General features: G+C 56.0%; 2 pseudogenes; both read right to left on the reverse strand.

Moving 5' to 3' along the window:
* Positions 1–136: 136 nt before the first annotated feature.
* On the reverse strand, positions 137–15,301 carry LOC131092987 (Fc receptor-like protein 3; annotated as a pseudogene).
* Positions 15,302–16,561: 1,260 nt separating this feature from the next.
* Positions 16,562–20,278, reverse strand: LOC131092988 (Fc receptor-like protein 4; annotated as a pseudogene).
* Positions 20,279–22,976: the final 2,698 nt, after the last annotated feature.

The following is a 22,976-nucleotide window of genomic DNA, read 5'->3' on the forward strand; positions in this document are numbered from 1 at the left end:
TGGGGGGGGGGGCTGGACATGAGGGGACAGGGGGTGAGTATGGGGGATGGGTGGGGACACGGACATGTCATCCATGGGTGTCACACCAAGCCAGGTGTCTCTTACTGTCCCCCCCAAGGACCCCCAGGTGACCCACTCAGAGCTGCCAGGACCACATGGGCGACTGCAGGACACCAGTGACATCCATGGGAACCTGCTGTGACAATATGGGACACTGGAAGTCCTCATCCCATGGCTCCCGTGGTGGTCCATCCGGCCTGGGGTGATGACCACGAGTCAGGGGGGCCTGCACAGGGCACTCAGTGCTCCCCTTTCCCCCTCCCAGTGCTCCCAGTACACCCATGGCTCGCCAGGCTCCTCCCAGTGCCAGGGGACAGAGGACCCATTTCCTTCTTATTTAGTCCAAAATGCAGCTTTTTGGTTAAACTGGCAGCGATGGTGTTTGTTCAGCTTTGTGGGGCTTTAGGAATGGGATTCTCCAGCTCTGGGTTGCCACCAAAAACCATGGGCTGCTGCCCCTTTCCCTACCACAACCCATGGAGGCACAAAGATCCCAAAAGTCTGACAATTCCTGAATCAGTAATGAAAGAAAAAAAATCAACAGCAACAGCAACAAGGTCTAGGGCCCAAATTGTCACACAAGGAATGATTTCCAGGGGAAGCCACCAACAAAGAACAATCCTCGAATGTTGTGGTGTGCTGTAATGTCCCATTTTGGCCTTCCAGGTCACTTTCCCAGGTGTGCCAATACCTCTCTCCCTTCCCCCTTGCCCCCATGCTGAGTGAGTCCTGTCACTCAGACTTAACATTCCAGCAAGGCGTCGTGTGGTTGGACAAGTTCAAAGGATGCCACTCAGGCCCAGGGGTCACTGGCCTGTCTGGGGTGAGGTGCCAAAGACAGGAAAAATTTGAAGTCTGGAGACATTTTGGAACAGCTGTGTGTGGCAGGGGTGGGTCAGGCTTTGTTTTTGGTGAGACAGGGCCCTGTCCGTCCATCATCTGTCAGCCATGGCACACTGGGGACAGCGTGACACTTTGACAAAGCTAGCTCCTGAGTAGCCAGGTGACCAGAAGTGCCAGCTGGGGAGAGGGCCCTTTGTGACCCAACTGGCTTACAAGCCAGAACATGAGGTAGCCAAGTCCCTGACCCTATCTGCTCATGGGGTAACTGTCGCCTCCACGCTGGACCCAGTAGTTGGAAACTCATTTAAATGAGAAATATCTGTCAAGGAAACTGGGGAAAAAATCCTGGAATTGAAAGAAAGCCATCTCAGAAACTTTTCCTAATTTCAAATATGATGTTGCTTCCAGGTCAAAGTGAAGGAAAAGGAATCCCAGCTCTTTACTGGGAAATTGATAAACCAGAACAGAACAAACAACACAAACCAAGAACTTTCCCTCCCACTCAGCACTGTTGGTTTTTGTGGCAGTTATAACCGCAGCCAGCAGGGGGCGCTGCAGGGAGCACTCCCGGCCAGCAGTGGGTGCCCCGGTCCAGCTCCATCCCCTCAGGGGCCATGGCGGCCTCGGACGGGAGGGAGGATGGGAAATCGCTCCTTTTGCAAACTCACGGGCACCAATCGGTCCCAACACCACCACCGGCAGTGGGCAGAAGCTGCCAAGGCAGCAGGTTGGATCCCAGTGCCCACTGGCAGTGTAGCAGTGTCCCAGGGTCAGGCACACGCCCTACCCAACACCCACAAGCGCTCTCCATGATCCTGAATGGAAGGAAGGCAGCGCCTGATCTCAGGCTCATCTCGGGCCCACAGCAGCACCTCTGGTAGCTTTACACCACAATTCCTGCAATCCCTCAGGCTTTCACTAAGGTGAGGAGGGCAGGGATGGAGCAACTTTGGGGAAACCTGGAATCAACACAGGATCACTCCCAACAGCCCCACCACAGCTGCAGCCAGAGCCACAGCTTGATATTTCCACACTTTTCCCTCTTGTCTGGCAACCACAGCCAAAAGCCAAACACTCTTCCTAGGCCATTCTAAAGGGCTTCATGTTTGAAGCCGGAAGGAGGAGGGAACCGGTCAGGTTGTTGACAGATGGTTGCGGTATATGCAAGGCTTTTGGGGCTATCTCAGACCCTTGCTGCAAGGGACAAAATGATCAATTGCTGCATTTCTGGACTGGTTCTCTCAAAGCTGCCCCTGCAAGGGGCGATTTCCAGCCAGCCCTGCTCTGAAAACCATCAGAGGCCCTCACAGAGCCACGGCTTGGGCTCCTTTTGGGTTTTGTGCTTCTTGCAGAGCTAAGCAAACCACAGGGAGGCCTTTTTCCACCCACACAATTCTCACCTCTGCAGCAGCTCTAAAGCTGCCAGAATCAAAGCCAAGGGGTCAAGGAGGGACACTCAGGTTCTGGCTGCCACCTGGGGCTGGCCAGAGCAGGGCTGGGCAATGGCCATCCCTGTGCAGTGGGGCTAGGACATGGCTGGGCCCCACCCTTGGATGGCCACAACAACAACATCAGCCACTCCACAATACTTTTCACTATCTGAACAACATCGCAATATTTATTCAACAGTATAATCAATAATGTAATATCAATTCATATAATATCCAGTAAAAGTCAACTTCCATTAACTTGTTTCTCACAATACATACCAGTAAAGAACTGTTATTCCTGTTCCCACATCTTTGCCTAAAAGGCCTGTAGTTTCAAAGCTATAATAGTTCAGAGAGAAAGGGGTCGTATTTTGCATTCCAAGGGAGGTCTCCCCTTGTTCAGCTTCCTTGACAGAGCTGATCAAAGAAACACCATTTCTGCCAGTTTAACCAAAGAGCTGCATTTTTGTCCCAGGAGCAGGGAACCACGTCCTGTGCCCCTTGGAACTGGGATGGGCACCAGTAAGCCACCTCATTGGGAGCACTGGGATGGGGACTGCAGAGCCACTAAGCACACTGAGGTTAAGAGGATCATATCTGATTTGGATTTATGTCTCAACATGTGCTACACCTGAGGTGAAAAATTACTCTGTCGTTGTACATGTGCTGGGAACCCTGTCCCTGGCAAGGCTTCACACAACAGAGAATCAGGGGAGAGAAAGCTTCAGTGATCGGGCTGTGAGTGACCCCCACTGGCTGGTGGGACAGATGCCCGAGGAAAAATATCTATGAAAAAATGCCCAGGAATTCAGGCTGTGGGAGGAGCCTTTGCAAATAAAAGCAGCTAACTGTGACAAAACAGGAGTGTTTTTCTTTAGGTTTCTTGCAGAGATCAGGGGCTCGCTCAGAGGGTCAGTTTGGCTCCCCTCTCCTGTGGGATTCACATTCTCTGAAACTGAGAGAAGCAGTGAGAGAAGCAAAGAATGATCCAAAAAATTCTCATCTCATTTTCTGCTCCTGTGTTGTTCACACGTGGAATGCATTGTGGAAGATTGTTTACCTGAAGGGAATTGCTAATTGGATTGTGGTGTGAGTGTTTTGATTCACTGACCAATTGAATCCAGGTGTGTGTTTGTGGGGACTGTGGGCTGACAGTCATGAGATTGTGCGCAGTGGAGTGTAGTTGAGTGCTTGGCTGATTAAGTTTAGATGTAATGGAATATAATATAGAATATAGTATACTAATGTACTTAATAAGCCTTCTGATAAGATGGAGTCAGATGCATCATTCCTCCTGGACATCGGGCAAAAATATCATCGACACATCCCTCCCTGCCTTTTCCTCCGGTGGTCCTTCTTCCCTGTCCGCACTCGTTCTTCCCTGCTTCATTGCTTTCCTGAGGCAGCTCATTCCTGCTCGTCCTGGATATTCCTTCATTGTTTCCCGAAAGAGCGGATGCTGCCTGCACCCACTCGCTGCCTCTGCCACATTTCCCGTGCTGCCCACTGCACTGAGCCTGCTGCACCTGCCCACCGCAGCCCCAGCCTGCAGCAGCCAGCCCAGAGCCACCAGTGCCGCAGCACCAGCCCGCAGCCAGCCCGCAGCAGCCAGCCCGCAGCCATCGCTCGCCCATGCCAGAGACACGCAGGTGCCGTCCTTGGAAATCACGCCCAGCCACTCACAAAAGCCATGTGGGCTCGCCCTGGCTTGCAGCACACACACTCCATCTGCCCAGCTGATGCCCACAGAGCGCCCGGGCTTCTTGCAGTAACACTGTCCTGTCTTTTGTTTCTCTCTCTATCCTTTTCCCTTTCTACTCTCTTCTCTCCCCCTTCGATAATAACCCTTACCCTCCTTTATCAATAAACAGTTCTCAGATATAATATTGCCATGTTTGTGTTTCATTTTCATTTGAGAAACCTTTCAGCAAGAATCCTCCCCAACTCCCCCTTTTACAGCGGGATGGGATAGGGATAGTAGGAGGGGGAATGTGGAAGCCCTGGGTGTACTGCAAGCACTGCGGGGAGAGAATGGGGGAGTCCCTGAGGGTACTTGGGCACTTGGATGGGGCTGGGGAGCCCCTGCAGGTACCGGCAAAGGGATGGGGGAGACCTTGGGGGTACTGGGAGAGGAAATCGGAAGCAGAGGGTGCCCTGTGTAGCCTCCCCCAACCCATGAGCACCTCCCTTGGAAGGATGGGCTACCACAGGAGGCATGGAGGGAGCACCCCCAGTGTCAACCAGTGCCTCCTGCTTCCCAGAGCATCACAACTTTTGGTGTAGATTGTCACAGATGTTACTGGGTTCCCACGGTTGCCTTTGCAGCTCCATGTACGTCGCCTGAGGATCCTCCACTTGGGGTGCCAGTGGGTCTTGGGGGGCCCTGCAGGAATAAGGGGGTGTGGGGAAGGGAATGGGAAGGGAATGGGATAAAAGGTGTATCATGGCTGGAGCCTGCACTCACCTTTCCTGGTAATTCCTGGCATCTGCAAAGGAAAACTGGAGGGGTGACTTTGGAGACTTAGGGGCCCCCATTTACCCTTGGGAATGCTGAACCACCACCAGACACACAATTCTCCCCAGGACGCTCCAGTATCCCTGACCCACCCCACTTGCACCAACACCCTTAACCTCCAGAACCCCGAGCCTGGCAGGGATTGGGACCTCTGATAGAATCCCCAACATCCCTGCAGGACCCTCCAACAGCTCCCCAGGTCTCTGAGCCATGGTCATTGGGGGCTCAGCCTCTCCCATGTCAGGGGCTTTTCATGCTGCCCTATGGCCCCACTTCCCTGGCATCCTTCCCACCTCTCTACATGACCCCTGTCCCCCCATTGTCACCCACCCACATGGTGCCACCGGTGCCAGGCCACAATGAAACCTATGAGCAGGAGCAGGAACAAAAGGGCCCCTTCAAACCCTGCGGCCACTGCAAGAAACAGAGGGGGACACATCAGGATCACCCATCACCCTAGGGTTCCTGCACTCCCTGGTGAGCACGTGTTATCTCACCTGTGACACAGGGTGTGTGTTCTGTCACCTGCAGGGCCAGCTCTGGGCTGTGTGCCTGGTGCCCGTCCAGCTGGTTGGTGGCCGTGCACTGGTAGGTGCCCGAATGTCCCACATCAACAGCTCCAAGATCCAGGAGGGGACCCTGGGCCACCTCCTGCCCATTGTGCAGCCAGGTGAAGGTTACAGGGGCTGAGCCCACCTGCACCGAGCAGCGCAGGGTCATGAGGTCACCTGCATGCACTTGATGTGACAGGGGACTGAGGGTGATGGTGACATTGGCCACGGGCACTGTGGGGACACAGACTGGGCTGGCACCTTGGCAAGATGGGATGGGAATGCTGTGGTTGGAGTCACCCCCAGTCTGAGGGCCCCACTCACAAAGGACACTGATATTCAGGGGGACACTCTCAGCCATGCTGTCCCCGCACTGGTAGTGGCCACTGTCCTAGTCCCCAGTGTGGTACAGCTCCAGGCAGGGCTAGTGCCAAGCGTTGCCCCCGAGCCCTCCCGGGTACCAGGAAATGGACAGGTGACCTGTCCATGTGGCCACCGTGCAGCTCAGCACAAGGCTGCGCTGACAGGGACACCCCCGAGGGTGGAACCCCTGCTGGAGGGGGTGACACCACGGGATATTGAGGGACTTGGATGGAGGTCAGGGAGGGGCAGGGAGATCCCAGTGAGGGAGAGGAGAGGTGGTGCAGAGCCTTGGCGGAGGGGTGTTGGATAGGTACCCAAGGAAGGATGGGGTGTTTAATGACGGGACATGTGGAGCGGAAGATGGGAGGACCCCAGTGCGGGTATGGAGAGGGTATGGTGGGACTTGGGGACTGCAGGGAAACAGCAGAGAGGGGTGGGGTTGACTCAGAGATGGGTGAATGGACACAGTGAGGGATGGGGGGAATGGGGTAGTAATGGAGGTACCCAGGCAGGGCACCCGAGGAGGCAGTGAGGGCTAGCCGTGCCCATCCCCGCACTCACTGCGCACAGTGACACGGAGCCAGGCACTGCTCTTCCGCACGGTCCCCCCCTCTGAGCGCACCTCGCAGCTGTAATTCCCCGAGTGGGAGACCCCCACAGCGGGCACCAGCAGCTGTGGGGATCCCTGTGGGCCCCTCAGAACCTGCCCGTCCCGGTAGCACAGGTGCAGGAGGGGGACTCGGGGCCGCAGGGGGCTGGGGGTGCTGAGGCAGCTGAGAGTCAGGGGGGAACCATTGGTGGGCTCAGAGTGAACTTCCAGCACTGGCGCCGTAAAAAGCTCTGGAAAGGAGAGGGGAGGGAGATTTGTGAGCCCGAGTCACTAGGGACGGGCTGTGGGGGGGTTATTGTGACAGTTGTGGAATGCTCACTATGCACTGTCACTGTCACTGATTCCAACTTCTCCCATCCTCGTGATACTGTGGATTTCAGCCAGCCCCTGCAGCTGTAGCGGCCGCTGTGTTGCAGCTGCAGAGGGGACAGGGACAGCTCAGTCCCATCACAGAGCTCCTGCAGTTTCCTCTCCTCATGGTAGAAGGACACTGAGCTGACCGGGTTGTCCCACCATCGCCGGCAGTGCAGTGTCACCGTGTCCCCCTCCAGCAGTGCCTGTGCTGGCACCTGCAGCACCAATTGGGCTGCGGGACACAGGGGTCCTGTTAACACTGCGGGGACCTGGAGGGACCCAATGCCATCGCAACCCCCATATTGGCTCACACACAGCACACCAGGTGTCCCCAAATCCACAAACAGGGTCTGCCAGCATTGGGATCTCTGGGATGCCCCCAGAGTAGGGGACAGGCTCTGGTCACACAGGAGGTGACCCATGGAGCAGAGCCCACCCAGAGCCCCGGGGTCAATGTTGGTGCCAGGAGAGGGACATCCAAATCCCCCTCACCATCTAAGACTGTCACAGGAGGGCTGAGCCCAGTGCCAGGTCTCTCACACATGTAGTTGCCTTTCTCAGTGACAGTGAGGCGGTTGTGTCTCTCCTGCCTCCAGCGCTGCCCGTCTTTGTACCAGGTGGTGACACCAGTGTTCCCCGAGCCCTGGCATGTCAGTGTCACCCGGTCCCACAGCACTGCCGGCCTCCAGGGGGGCTCCACCGGGAGCTGGGTGGTCTGGGCACCTGCAGGTGACATAGGTCACCAGTCTGCCAGGGCCAGTGTGGGGCTGGGGACAGCGGGGTTGGGCCATGGCATCCCCCGAGGACTCACCAGCGAGGCCAAGGGTCTGGGCTGGAAGGGAGAAGGGACAGGGCTCAGTGAGTGTGGCACCATGGGGACAGTTATGCCACACTCACTGTGGAATGGGCATAGGGGCTATGGAGACACTGTGCTAGCACAGGTCTCCCCTGCCAGCCCCATGGCCTCTGTCTCCATGGCCCATCCACATTGTGCTTGTCTTCTTCTTTCTGTCCCTGCATCCCTGCATCCCTGTGTCCCTGTCCCCACAGCTGCCCTAGCCCCAGGATGCCTCTGCCCACATTCCTGTCCCTCCAGCCCTGTTCACCCTCTCCTGTCCCCACGGCCACCCCATGACCCCGGTCACTTCATGCTCTGGCTCTTCTGGCATTGGGAACCTCAGGGAACCCTGCAGCTCCCCTGTGCCCCCTCCCCACCACACTCTGCCTCACCAGCGCCCATCCCCGGGATACTACCAGTGCGTACTGTGCCCAGGGCACTCACTCCGCAGGAGCAGCGCCACCTTCCCGGCCATCCTGATGTCCCCAGCCATGTGCACTGGCTGTCACTCGCTGCTGTGGCCACCGCTCCCCTGGCTGGCGGCTCTTCGGATGAAGGGGAAGGAAGCGAGGTCACATCTCGTCCCCACGTGTAGGTGTCACCTAGTGGGAGCAGGGTGGCCATAAGCTGGTGACAGGCTCTGGGCAGGGTGGGGACATGCTGGGGACAAGGCTGTCTCTGGGTCGGTGGGACATGGGCTTCCCAGGAGCAGGGGGGCTCAGGGGGTTTGGGGAGCCAGGGATGGGTGTCCAGGGGAATGGGGAGTCCAGGGAATGGGTCCATGGGGAATTGGGGTCATGAGGAGGGGGAGTCACGGGGGTTGGGGTGCCATGGGAATGGGGGTCCCCAGGGCTGGGGGGACTCAGGGATGGGAGTCCCAGGGGAAGATGGGCTTCAGGGATTTGGTTTTCATGGTTTTCGTTTGCTAATTTGAGATATTTCAGTTAATGTAATAATTAATGTTGTGGGTTTAGTGTTGGTTAATTATTAGTGCATTTATCAGAAAGTATTTATTTCTTATTTGTTTTGAAATGAGACTAGGAGAAAGGTAAAGTGATTAAAAAGTTTAAAAGGCTATATAGAAAAAATTTTAATTGTAATAAATTTATTAGTAATAAATCCTTCATCAGGGGATTTTTGTTCCAGGGATGGGGTGCAGGGGGAATCGGGGGACCTGGGAGAATTAAGGTCCCAGTAGAAAGGGGGATTTCAGGGGAAGGAATAAATGGGAGAGGGTTCCTTGGGAATGGGGTCTTGGGCCATGGAGATCCTGGGCAATGACAGCTCTAGTATGGGGGTCCCAGGGAAGGGGAGAGAGAAGGAATGGGGGTCCCATGGTCAGCTTCCCAGGGGAATGAGTTTGCCAGGGATGGACTGTGACAGGATGTGCATGTGGGTCACAGCTCCTTCCCTGGGTGCCTCAGATTTTGGGAAGACTCAGGGGCTAGAGCTGCCTGCTGGGTTGCCCGTGATTTGGGGGGGCAACAAGAGGGGATTCAGAGGTGCTCTGGGTCTGTGCCAGCACAATCTCCAGGGGCATTTCCCGTTCTTCATTTCCATTTCCTTCCTTTTATCCCTCAATTTCACAACCTCCCAGTTCATGCCTTGGTGATCCTGGGGAGCTCCTGAGCAGGGAATGTGTTGGGGGAAGCCCAGGGTGGGGGAAGCAGGGGTGAGGGGTCTGCAGGGAGGGCTGGGGAGGCTGTGGGGGATGGAGGAGTCAGCTTTCCCCCTGCCTACACTTTCACTTTCTCTCTCCTGTAGCAGAAGGAAGAGGCCGTTTGTGCTGAGTGTCACATGGGAGGAGGGTTCTACCCTGGCGGGGGGCACATACAGGAGGCTTCTGTCCTGGGGGGATCCTGTCCCAGGGAGGACACATGCTGGACAAGGGGCTCCTGTCCTGGGGGATGGCAGCTCCTGGTGTTTCCAGACTTCTCCATTCTTGCTCGTCCCCTGCAGGATCTGAGCCAGCAAGGGCAGCTGTGGAATGGAGCCCTGGGCAGGAAGGAGCTCCCAAACTCCTGCTCCTTGAAGCCAGTGGCCATCCAAGGGTGGGGCCCAGCCATGGCCCAGTCCCACTGCACAGGGATGGCCATTGCCCTGCCCTGCTCTGGCCAGCCCCAGGTAGTAGCCAGGACCAGAGGGTCCCTCCTGTCCCCTTGGCTTTGATTCTGGCAGCTTTAGAGCTACTTCAGAGGTGAGAATTCTGTGGGGGAAAAAGACCTGCCTGTGGTTTGCTCAGCCCTGCAAGAAGCACAAACCCCAAAGGGAGCCCAAGCAGTGGCTCTGTGAGTGCCTTTGATGGTTTTAAGAGTGGGGCTGGCTGGAAAGGCCCCGTGCAGGGCCTCTGTCATGCAACCAGTCCGGAAATGCAGCAATTGATCACTTTGTCCCTCTCACCAAATGTCATGGTTTAGGCTTGGCACAAAGCCAGTGTTCTTACCAGAATACCTTCTCTCTGGTGTCTGCTGTGAGATGTGACTAGGAATAAGCAAAGCAAGCTCCAGCTTTGAATAAAGAAAACTTTATTAACTAAACTACAAGAAAAGAAGAGGGAAAAAACTATAACGGAAAAAAAAAATGTAAACCTTACAAAAGCACTTTCCTCCTCTCCCCCCACCAAATTTCCTAATGCAATACATTCTCCAAAATCACTAACTCCCAGTACGGCACCACCCTTTGGAACATTCAATCTTCAGTTCATGAAGAGGAGAGTAGTCTTTCTTGCACCATAGGCTTCCCCTGGAAACACGCTGAAACTTCATGTGCTTCCATGTCACTCAGCACCACCTGGAAAGTCCTTTTGCCATGGTGACATCTTCTTTCCATGCCCAGTGCTCTCACCCCTGTGCATGGACTAGAGCTGCTTTTAGGGTTGTCTTTTAAGGATGCCTTGTCTTACTCCAAAAAAAGGCACAGTCTCTCTTTTGGGACATCTGTCCCCACCAATTTTTTTCACCCCCTGGGGCCGAGGGGTACCCACACTGAATCCTCCTGGTTCTGAAGCACTGCCTCCCTCTAAATGCAGTCTCTGTGTCAAAGGAATAAGAATGGTTCAGTCTATGGCTACACAAGAAAAGTCTAGCCAAAAGGCCACTCCGTCATCTCTCCCTACACTCAGCCAGTCTTTTCCACTTCCCTCGGGCCTAGTCTTTGTTACCTCATCTCTTATCTCTCTTCTTATTTAGCTCCAGGAGGATCAGCATTTTTGCAAGGTCTCAATCATGTAAGGAAAGGGTTAAAAATTTCATTCTCTCGGAGAGCTCCGGCACTCCCACACTGCCCTGTCAGGCACCTTCTCACCGCACTCCCCCCTTCTCCTCCTGGGCCGGCTGCTGTCACATTCCGTCGCCGGCTCTCCCTCTCTCTCTCCTGGTGGGGGGGGCTGGCTGCCCGATGTCTCTTGGTGCTCCTCCACCCTTCCATCCTCAAGGGCCTCCTCACCCCCCCCATCTCTGTCCAGCCCCAGGCCTATCACATGGCTGCCCCTCCCCCGCCCAGCAGCAGCAGCTGGACGGGGGAGGGAGATCCGACCTCTTTGCCTCAAAGTCCCAAGAGAAACTCTCAGGAACGAAGCTCTGCTTTTAACCCCTGTGTGTTCTCGGAGGTGTGTCCAAACCCCACTGGCCACATCAGGTGCTAATATCAAAATCTGAGCACCCATTGGTTTGACCACAGCATCCCAGAATTCCCACTTCTTCCTGGTCAAACCAGCACACCAAGTATTGTAAATACATAGATATATTACTGGATTTTCACAAATGTTAAAATGGAATTTATATCTGTAATGTTAAAGTAACTTTGTTACAAAGATATAGTATTTATTTCTATTGTTAATTAAGCTTTGTGAAATAGCTGATATAAGGATGCTTGTGTTCAAATGCCTGCTTGGATGGGATAACATCTGATGAGCACAGGATGAGGACACCTGCTACAGATATGCCAACCATCAGCACTCACCGACCGAAGACAGTGTGGACCCAGGCCCACAAATGAAGATGATGATAAGAAACGGCTAAAAGCACAACCAAGGAATAATGCTCTAAAAAGGCGGATCCAAGGATGAGCCATGCTAAACAATTCTTGGAATGTAAATTAGTTTGGGGAAAAAGTTTTCTATGCATAAGTGTGTGGTGGTTTGACCAGGAAGAAGTGGGAATTCTGGGATGCTGTGGTCAAACCAATGGGTGCTCAGATTTTGATATTGGCACCTGATGTGGCCAGTTGGGTTTAGACACACCTCCGAGAACACACAGGGGTTAAAACCAGAGCTTCGGCCCTGGGAGGCTCTCTTGGGACTTCGAGGCAAAGAGGACGGATCGCCCTCCCCCATCCAGCCGCTGCTGCTGGGCGGGGGAGGGGCAGCCATGTGGTAGGCCTGGGCCTGGACAGAGATGGGGGGGGAGGAGGCCCTTGAGGATGGAAGGGTGGAGGAGCCTCAGGAGACATCGGGCAGTACCCCCCTCCCAGGAGAGAGAGAGGGAGAGCCGGTGACGACGAATGTGATAGCAGCCAGACCAGGAGGAGAAAGGGGGGAAATGCAGCAAGGGAGGAGGTGCCCGGCCGGAGCAGCAGCAAGTGTGGGAGTGCCGGAGCTCTGGGACAGGCAGAGACTGAATTTTTAACCCCTTTCTTTCATGACTGGGACCTCGCAAAAATGCTGATCCTTCTCAGAGCTGGATAAGAAGAGAGATGAGAGATGAGATAACCAAGGACCTGGCCCGAAGGACGTGGAGAAGGCTGGCTGAGTGGAGAGAGAGATGATTGGAGTGGCCTTTTGGCTGGACTTTTCTTGTGTAGCCATAGACTCAGTTTTATTCCTGTGACACAGAGACTGCACTTAGGGGGAGGCAGTGCCTCAGAACCAGGAGGGTTCATTGTGGGTACCCCTCGGCCCCAGGTGGTTGGAAAAAAATCGGGGGGACAGATGTCCCAAAGCAAAGACTGTGCCTTTTTGGAGTGAGACAAGGCATCCTTAAAAGACAACCCTAAAAGTGACTCTGGTCCATGCACAGTGGTGAGAGCACTGGGCATGGAAAGAAGATGTCACAAGCGGCAAAAAGACTTTTTCCAGGGGGTTCCGAGTGACATGGAAGCACACGAGGTTTGAACGTGTTTCCAGGGGAAGCCTATGGTGCAAGAAAGACTCCTCTCCTCTTCATGGACTGAAGTTTGAGTATTCTAAAGGGTGGTGCCAGACTGGGCAGTTGGTGATTTGGGGGAATGTATTGGATTGGGAAATTTTGGTGGTGGGAAGGAGGAAAGTGATTTTTGTAAGGTTTTCAATTTTTTATCTTATAGTTTTGTTTTTTTTTTTTTTTCTTTTCTTGTACTTTAGGTAATAAAGTTTTCTTTATGTTTAAGCTGGAGCCTGCTTTGCTTATTCCTGGTCAACTCTCACAGCAGACACCAGGGAGAAGGTATACTCATGGGGGCACTGGCTCTGTGCCAGGCCAAAACCATGACAAAGTGTAGATGAATATGCAACAGGCTGATGTAAGGGAAAAGGTATCTAAGAGGTATCACCGAAGAGAACAGTGTGCTCTTGGCTGAGTGCCAAAATGCACCCGCCCATAACAACCTTTACTCTTTGTTCTATGGTCCTTGCCTCCTATTGTCCTTTTTTAAACTTCAAAAATTTTCACAGGAGAGAGAACATGTTTTTCACATATGGCAAAGATGAGAATTCTGTGGGGGAAAAAGGCCTGCCTGTGGTTTGCTCAGCCCTGCAAGAAGCACAAACCTCAAAGGGAGCCCAAGCAGTGGCTCTGAGGCGGCCTTTGGTGGTTTTCAGAGCAGGACTGACTGGAAACTCCCCTACAAAGGCAGCTGTGGGGGAACCAGTCCTGAAATGCAGCAATTGATCACTTTGTCCTTCTAGGCAAGGGACTGGAAGAGACCCGAAAATCCTGCAAAGACAACAACCATCTGCTCAACAATCTGACAAGGACCCTCCTCCTCCTTCCTGTCTCAAACTTGCAGCCCTTTAGAACATCCCAAAAAGTATTTTTGGGTTCTGGCTCAGTCTTTAGACAAGAGAGAAAAGGATGGAAATGTCGAGCAGGGGTTTTAACCCGCGGCCGTGGTGGGAAGGGACCCTGTCCGGATTCCAGGTGTTCCCAAAGCTGCTCCATCTCTGCTCTCCTCACCTGCACAGGGCATAAAGAATAGACAGGGCTCTGCCCCACCCCTGCTGCACACCTTCCAGGGTACCCCTCCACTTCCCGGAGCTGTGGGGGCCTTACCCTGGCAACGCTCAGTCCCGACACATCGCGACAGTGGCTTTGGACACGCTGCCACAGTCGATTCAGACACCCTGTGACCGTCCCGGCACTCGCAGCGCGATGGCAGCTGGACCCCTTCCTGGTGCTCCAGGACCACCATTGCTGTCCCCCCTTTCCACAGACCCCACCACAGGGTCTCTGCTCCCCCCTGTCCCGGGATCTCCCCTCCGCCGTTTCCCTCCCTCCATGCTCGGGGCTCCCCAGTGGGGTCCCGGTCCCTCCATCCCAGCCCCTCCCACCCGCTGCCCCCCGGCCCCTCCGGCCGCACCCCCCGACAGCCCCGGGGCCGACACCGGCAGAGGCTGCCGAGCTCCTGCTGGATGAGATATTCCTGGGGCAGCACCAGCTGAGCGGGGCCCGGATCCCTCACGCCGTCCTTGCCTACAGCACTCGGGCTCTAGCAGCCCCGGGCTGCTCCTTCGGGATGTGCTGATTGCTCCTGGAGCACTGCCGTTTGTCAGGAACGAGCCCGGGAGTATCCAAATCATCCCCAAGGCCTGGGCTGGGACTCCTTTGAGGCTGCGCCTAGACCCTGTGGGGTTTCGGAGACTTATGGGTGTCACTGCTCTGTCTCAAAATCTGGAGGGAGCAGGAATGGCAAGTTGTGTCCCACCATGGCCCAGCCCCCATGGGCCTCACCTGAGCACCCTGCGAAATTCCTGGAACTCCTGCTCTACCTGCATGGCCAGGTGCTGCTCCTGTGGGCCACCTGCTCCAGCCGCTCCCGCCTCAGCCACAGAATTCCAAAATCCCTGGGAGACACAGCGGAGCCCTCTGTTTGTGCACTGGGATGCTTTAGAAACACAGCAGACCTTCAGGAATCCCAACAATAATTACAACACCTCCTGAAGGGTCTGCAGCGTCTGGAGCAGAACAGGGGCATTGGCCCAAACAGCTCCAATTTAGCCCCATTTTGCCCTCTCAAGGCACAGCTCCCAGCCCTGGCTATCTCTGTGCTCCAGCTGCAGCTGCAGAGCCCTCAGGCTCTCCTCTTCCTGTCCTGCAGCGGCTGTGTCAGAACCAGCAGTGGCCCAGGAGGAGCAGGAAATCCAAATGCACTCTGCAGCCGCCTGAGGAGCCCTGGCAGAGTCAGCACCGAGCACGAGCTTTCCTCAGAATCCCAGGGAATTTCAACATTCCCAGAGCTGCTGTGCCCAGGCTGAAGGAGGAAAAGGGAATGAAAGGCTGTAAAGCGATCAGAAGTGATGTTGTGGACCTGAGACATGTCAGGCGCTGCCTTCCTTCCCTCCGGGATCATAGACAGTGGTTGCGGGTGTTGCGCAGGGCATGTGCCTGACCCTGGGACACTGCTACGCTGCCAGTGGGCACTGGGATCCAACCTGCTGCCTTGGCGGCTTCTGCCCGCTGCCGGTGGTGGTGCCGGGACCGATTGGTGCCCGTGAGTTTGCAAAAGGAGCGATTTCCCATCCTCCCTCCTGTCCGAGGCCGCCATGGCCACTGAGGGGATGGAGCTGCACCGGGGCGCCCCCTGCTGGGCCGGGAGTGCTCCCTGCAGCGCCCCCTGATGGCCACGGTTAAAACTGCCACAAAAACCAACAGTGCTGAGTGGGAGGGAAAGTTCTGGGTTTGTGTTGTTTGTTCTCTTCAGGTTTATAAATTTCCCAGTAAAGAGCTGTTATTCATTCTCCAACACTTTGGCCTGGAAGACCCATCATTTTTGAAATTAATATAAGTTTTAGGCATGGGTCTTCTTTCCATTCCAGGAAGATTCCCACGTTCCTTGGCAAATATTTCTCATTTAAACGAGTGGTCAAATCCTGGGTTCCAGTGTGGATGGGACAGAGACCTCAACTGAAGACAGGGTCAGGAACTAGGCAACCTCATGCTCTGCGCTTTAAGCTAGTTGGGCCACCAAGCGCCCTCTCCCCAGCTGGCACTTGGTGACACAGTGGTCTCCTGGCCACTCAGAAGCTTGCTTTGGCAGAGTGTCACACTGTCCCCAGTGTGCCATGGCTGACAGGCTGATGGACAGATGGGGCCCTGTCTCAGCAAAAGCAAGGTCTGGCCCACCCCTGCCAGACATAGGTGTTCCAAAATGTTTCCAGACATCAAACTTTTCCTGTCTCTGACACCCCACCCTGTGCCATGGCCTGATCCTGACTGCCCTGGAAAAGGGGGAGGCTCTGGAACCCCCACAGGGCCTTTCTGACATCATTGTTGGGCAAACACAGCAGAGGAGGGGTTTGGGACAGGGCACAAGAGAATCCAGAGGCTCCTAAATGCCACTTTGGCCATCAGAGCAGTGAAGTTCTGGGACCTGCCTGGTGGAGGAATCGTGCCAGAGGCAACCTCTGGGGTTTGTTCCTTGTTGGGTGCTTTCCCTGGAAATTGTTCCTTTTGTGACCTTTTGAATTCTGAATCTTGAAAACTGAGAAGTATTTGTTCACCAACCAGGCGGGACCCTCCTCCTTCCTGAGCCAAACAGGGCAGAGCTAAACAAACAAAAACCGTTTCTTCTGGTTTAATCAAAAAGCTGATATTTGGGTCCAGTAAAAGGGACAAGGGTCCTGTGCCTCCTGGTAGCAGAGGAGGAAATGAGGAGCCCCTGGGGGTACTGGGAGCACTTGAACAGGGAGCCTGGCAGCCCCACATGGGAGCCCCCACTCATGGCCACTCCCTGGGCACGATGGGCACCCATGGGAGCTGGGGATGCCCTTGGACAGGGACCCCAGTGCCCTCTGTGCCCTCAGTGTCACAGCACGTTCTCGCAGATGTCACTGGTGTCCTGCTGCCTCCTGTGGGGTCCTGGCAGCTCTGCATAGGTCACCTGGGGGGATGTGGCGCGGGAGGTCCCTGTGAGAGATGCCGGTTGTGGGACCTGGATTGTGGGTGACACCCATGGGTGATGTCCCCCGTGTCCCATCTGAACTCACCACCTGCCTTCTTGGTGCTCATGACATCACTGTACAGCACCTCCCCCACCTCTGGGGGGGCCGCGGGCTCTGGGGGAGGCCTGCAGGGATAAGTGGGAGTCTGTGGGCATGGGAGGGTTTTGTTGTGGGGGTAAAATGGAGGTTCAAACCTGGAGTCCTTCACTCACCTTTCTTGCTGTTTCCTGAGGGCTGCAAAAGAAAAGCATGAGGGGTGACTCTGGGGTTCTCAGGGCTTCTGAACACCATCGGGACCCCTGACTGTCCCTGGGACCCTCAAGCATCTTTGAAAGTCCCAAAATACCTTAAACCAACCTTTCAAACCACTGAGACCTCAGAGTCCCAAGAACTCCCTCAAAACCCCTGACAGAACCCCCAACTTCCCTGCACAACCCCACACAACCTCCCCAAATCACCCAGGACCCCAAGCTGAGGTCTCTACAGGCTCAGTTTCTCCCAAGTCAGGAGCTGTTGGTGACACTCTATGGCCCCCATACCCTGGGGGGTCTTCACCCCAATCCCTGGAAACCCCATCCCCCCATATTGTGACCCACCACAGCAGTGCCACTGGTAGCAGCCCCCGATGACAGCCAGGAGCAGGAGCAGGAACAGCAGGGACCCACTGAGCCCTACAGCCACTGCTGGGGACAGAGAGGGACACATTGGTGTCACCCAGAAGCCCAGGGGTCCTGCACCCCCCGTGTGACCCAGTGTGACCCCACCTGTGTCCCTGTGTCTACGCGATGTCACAGCCAGGGCCAGCTCTGGGCTGAGTGCCCGGAACACGCGGTGCCCATCCTGTCCCCAGCTGGTTGGTGGCCACACACTGGTAGGTGCCCGAATGTCCCACATCAACAGCTCCAAGCTCCAGAAGGGGACCCTGGGCCACCTGCTCCCCATTGTGCAGCCAGGTGAAGGTGACAGGGGCTGAGCCCACCTGCCCTGAGCAGCGCAGGGTCATGGGGTCACCGGCATGTACCTGGTGTGACAGGGGACCAGGGGTGATGGTGGCATTGGCCACGGGCACTGTGGGGACAGAGACAGGGCTGGCACTGGGCAGGTGGGATGGGGGTGCCATGGGAGGGGTCACCCCCAGTCCGAGGGTCCTGCTTGCCCAGGATGGTGACATTCAGGGGGTCACTCTCAGCCACGCTGTCCCTGTCGTTGACCTGGAACCGGTACTGGCCGCTGTCATTGTCCCCAGGATGGCACAGCTCCAGGCAAGGGCCGGTTCCCAGCAGTGCCCCCAAGCCCTCCCGGTGCCAGGAGAAGGACAGGGGACCCGCAGCCACCACGTAGCTCAGGACCAGTCAGTCCCTGCATGCCACCTGTCCCCTGGGGGCTGCACTGACAGGGACACCCCCAAGGGTGGGACCCCTTGGATGGGGGGACCTCAGGGAACAGTGAGAGACCCATGGTGGGGAGGGATGGGAGAGGGGAAGTGGGACCCCAGTGAGGAAAAGGAGGCACAGAGATAGGAGGGGGGCTTGGAACGGGACCCCAAGGAATGATGGAGGCCTGGAGAGGAAGATGGGGAGACACCAGGAAGAGTATGTAAAACCAGGGAGGGAATGGTGAGACTTGAGGACCCTGGAGGGAGTTCAGAGAGGGCTGAGGTTGAATCAGGGACAGATGAAGGGATCCCAGTGAGGAATGAGGGGACACAGAGGGTGACCCAAGCAGGAATGAGGGGATGTGGAAAAAGATTAGCAGAAAGATGGGGGTACCCACATAGGGCTGGCGGATCTGATGAGGTACCCAGAAAAGGATAGGGGACCCGGGTAGTTATCGGGATCCCCAGACAGGGCAGGGGTGCCTGAGCAAACTGTAGGGGCTCCCCGTGCCCATCCCCACACTCACTGCGCACCGTGACGCGGAGCCAGGTGCTGCTCTTCCGCACGGCCCCCCCCTCGGATTGCACGTCACAGCTGTAATTCCCCGAGTGCGACACACCCACGGCGGGCACCAGCAGCTGCGGGGACCCCTGCGGGCCCCCCACCACCTGCCTGTCCCGGTAGAACACGTGCAGGAGGGGTGCTCGGGGCTGCAGGGGGCTGGGGGTGCTGAGGCAGCTGAGAGTCAGGGGGGATCCCACAATAAGATAAGGGGGACCCTCCAGCACCGGCACCGAGAAGAGCTCTGGGAAGGAGAGGGGAGGGAGATTTGTGAGCCTGAATCCCTGGGGAGGGACTGTGAGGGTGTCAGGGTGGTGGCTGTGGGATGCTCACCGTGCACTGTCACTGTCACTGAAGCCGAGTGCGCCCACAGTGCCACCTTGGAGTCCACCCGGCCCCTGCAGCTGTAGCGGCCGCTGTGGTTCAGCTGCAGAGGGGACAGGGACAGCTCGGTCCCACTGAGGGACCTCTCCACCTCCTTGTCCCCATGGTAGAATCACACCCCAGTGACCGACATGTTCTCCCAGCGCCGGCAGCGCAGTGTCACCGTGTCCCCCTCCAGCAGCTCCTGCGCCGGCACCTGCAGCACCAGTCGGGCTGTGGAACATGGGAGTCTTAGGACACCTGTGGCATTCAATTTTCTCAAGGACCCTCGAACTGAAACACATCCAGTGCAGCAGGGTTCCCTGAATCCAGAACTGGGATCCCTCCACTCTGAGATGCTCTGGGATATCCCCGTGTACAGGGGATGAGCTCTGGTCACACCAGGAGGGGACCCATGGAGCAGAGCACACCCAGAGACCTTGAGGTCCCTGCAGGAGCGAGGCTGGAGACAACCAAACCCCTCTCACCATTTGAGACTTTCATGGGGGGGCTGAGCCCGGTGCCAGGTCTGTCACATGTGTAGGTGCCACTCTCGGTGACAGTGAAGTGGTCTGGTCCCTGCTGCCCCCAGCGCTGCCCATCCTTGTACCAGTTGGTGGCACGGGCAGTCCCCAAGCCCTGGCAGGTCAATGTCACCCGGTCCCACAGCACTGCTGGCATCCAGGGGGGCTCCACCAGCAGCTGGGTGGTCTGGGCACCTGTGGGTGACAGGGGACACCAGCCTGCCAGGGCCAATGTGGGGCTGGGGACAGCGGGGTGGGGCCATGGCATCCCCCGAGGACTCACCAGAGAGGCCGAGGGTCTGGGCTGGAAGGGAGAAGGGACAGGGCTGGATGAGGGTGGCATCACAGGGACATTGAAAGTGAGGGACTGGGTGTGGGGGCTGTCCATAAACTGTCATAGTGTGGCAAGTACCCCTTGGGGACAGAGACACACCGGCTAGCCCTTGCGCAGTTAGGATATGGGGACACACTGGACACCCAGAAATGGAGACTCAGCAGTGGTTGCAGTGGTCACCCCCACCAGCCCCATGATAGTTCCCCAAATCCCTGTCCCCCCGTTATTTTCCCCCCTCTCCTGTCTCCACAGCCCTGGTCACCTCATGCTCTGGCTCTGCGGCCTTTTGGGACCTCAGGGGACCCTGCAGCCCCCTTATGCCCCCTCCCCACCAGTCTCTGCCTCACCAGGGCCCATCCCCAGGATGTCAGGCCCGTGCCCAGGGCACTCACCCCACAGGAGCAGTGCCATCTTCCGGGCCATCCCGGTGTCCCCAGCCATGTGCACTGGCTGTCACTCACTGCTGTGGCCACCGCTCCCCTGGCTGGTGGCTCTTCGGATGAAGGGGAAGGAAGCGAGGTCACATCAGTCCCCAGGTGTAGGTGGCCCTTGGTGGGGGGGGCAGGCTGAGGACAGGATGGGGGCAGGGTGGGGCCCTTGTGGGACATGGGGGTGATGGTGGGACATGGTGGGGCCAGAATTTGGAGCCTGAGGTGGTGTAGGGAGCCAGAAATAGGTGTCCAGAGGAATGGCGTGCCCAGGGATGGGGTCCCATGGGAATGGGGGTCCCAGTGGATGGATGGACTCAGACTTGGGAATGAGGGTGCCAGAACAATGTGGCCTCCAGGGATTTGTGATCATGGGATGGGGGCCAAGGGATGGAGGTGCCAGGGGAAAGGGGAACCCTGTGAGAATGGGGGGTCCTGGGGGAATCAATGTCCCCAAGGGAATGGGGCTCCCAGGGACTGGAATTACCAGGATGGGGTTCTTTGGGGTAGGAGATTGTGAGGAACTGCAGTCCAGGGAAGGGGTTTTAGGGAAGGAGGGACAAAAGGAAATCAGATTCCCATGATTGGGGTCCCAACTGAATAGGGGTGCCAGGGATGGGAAGTGGCTGGGGGGGCATGGGCGTCACAGCTCCTTCCCTGGATGCCTCAGATTTTGGGGTGACCTGTGGCCAAGTGCTGCCCCCTTGGGATGCTCATTCCTTGTGCAGGTAGCACATGGGGGTCCTGGGTAGCTCTGATTCTGTGCCCTCCCCTGCCCTTGATTTTTTCTTTCTTTATTTCTGTTTTCTTCCTTATTTTCCTCACTTTTATGCCATGTCCCCTGAACCCCAGTTCCTGGCTCAGCAATCCCAGGAATCACCTGAGCCGGGAACGTATTGGAGGGAGCCAGGGGAGGGGGATATTTGGGAGCAAGGAGTGCAGTGAAGGATGGGGAGGCTGTGGGGGATGGAGGTGTTGGACTGCGCCCCCTCAACACTTTCACTTTCTTTTTCCTAGACAAAAAGGAAGAGGCCATTTGTGCTGAGAGTCAGATGGGAAAGGGAGGCAGTGTCTGTCCTGGGAGGGCACATCCGGGAGGGCCCTGCTCTGTGAGATCCCTGTTGTAGGGATGACCTGGGGGAAACCAGTCCAGGGAGTGACACAACCTGGCATGGGGTGTCCTGTTCCTGGTGTGGCAGTTCCAGAAATGTCCCTGCACATTCCTGGCTGGGTGCCTGTCCCAGGGGTGGCACATCCTGGGGACCCCTTGTCAATGCAAAGGTGGGGCCCAGCCATGGCCCAGCCCCACTGCACAGGGATGGTCATTGCCCAGCTCTGCTCTGCCCAGCCCCAGGTGGCAGCCAGCACCTGAGTGTCCCCCCTGGCCCCTTGACTTTGATTCTGGCAGCTTTAGAGCTGCTGCCGAGGTGAGAATTCTGTGGTAGACAAAGGCCTGCCTGTGGTTTGCTCAGCCCTGCAAGAAGCGCAAAACCCAAATAGAGATCAAGCAAGATCTGTGAGGGCCTTTGATGGTTGTCAGAGCAGGACTGGCTGGAAACACTCATGCAAGGGCAGCTGTGTGGCAACCAGTCCAGAAACGTGGCAATTGATCATTTTTTCCCTCTCAGCAAGGGACTGAGAGAGCCCCAGAGCTACTGCAAAGACAACAACAATCTGCTCAACAAACTGACCTGGACCCTCCTTCTTGAAGAAAACCTGCAGCCCTTTGGGACCTCCAAGAAAGAACGTTTGCATTCTAGATGTGCACACCAGCAGAGAGGAGAAAGTGTGGAAATATTGAGCAGGGGCTGCACATGAGGAGCTGGGGAACAGTCGTGTCACAGCAGGAGCAGGCAGTGTCCAGGCAGGGGAATTCAGGGCAGGCTGGAGTGGATTTACCAGGGAATCTGACCCTGAGGCACACAGGGGCATTTCCACAGATTCCTGTACACTGTCCCAAGGATGGGCAGAGCTTCTCCCCTTTTGTCAGCTGAATCCATGGGAAGTCATTCAAGTTTCAGGGTGGGAATGAGATAAATTGGGATAATTCCTAAATACAGCTCAACAAAAGGCTTCCTTAAGGGCTGGGTTACTGCCAAGCAGGCAGGGAACAATCCCGTGGTGCTGTTGGATATTCAGGGAGATTCCACGCACTCTGTGGTATCCACAAGCAAATGCTGCTGTTGGATGCAGCAAGGGGCTCCTACAGGGAGAAAAAAAAATCTAATTTCTTTGTGATTTGTTTGTGTTTTCATTGTGAGTGACTTGTTGGGAAAGCAATGATTCAAAGTATTCTATAAACCAGCTAATTTTTTACCTTGTGAGTTTGATTTATTTTGTATTGGGAAAATAATGGTATGGGAAAAGATTCTTGCCTTTATTCTATGGATGTGTAATTTTGTCTCAGCCAAATGGTCAGCACATGTTTGCTGAGGTCGCTGAGCCAGGAAATGGGAGTGACAGGAAAAAGCCCAGGAGTGTGCGAGGCAGAGATCGAGAACCTCCCAGGACAACCTTTGGTTGCCCCCCTGGCCATGAGCACTGTGGGGAATGTGCTGGGTTCTGAGTCACCCCAAAATCTGAGGCAATCCCGGAAGCAGCTTTGATCCCTGTGCCCACCCAGACATTGCCCATCCCTGGCACCCCCATTCTCCTGGGAACCCAACCATGGGATCCCCATTGCCTTGGTCTCT

This window comes from Melospiza georgiana, chromosome 23, assembly GCF_028018845.1.
Source record: "Melospiza georgiana isolate bMelGeo1 chromosome 23, bMelGeo1.pri, whole genome shotgun sequence".
NCBI lineage: Eukaryota > Metazoa > Chordata > Aves > Passeriformes > Passerellidae > Melospiza > Melospiza georgiana.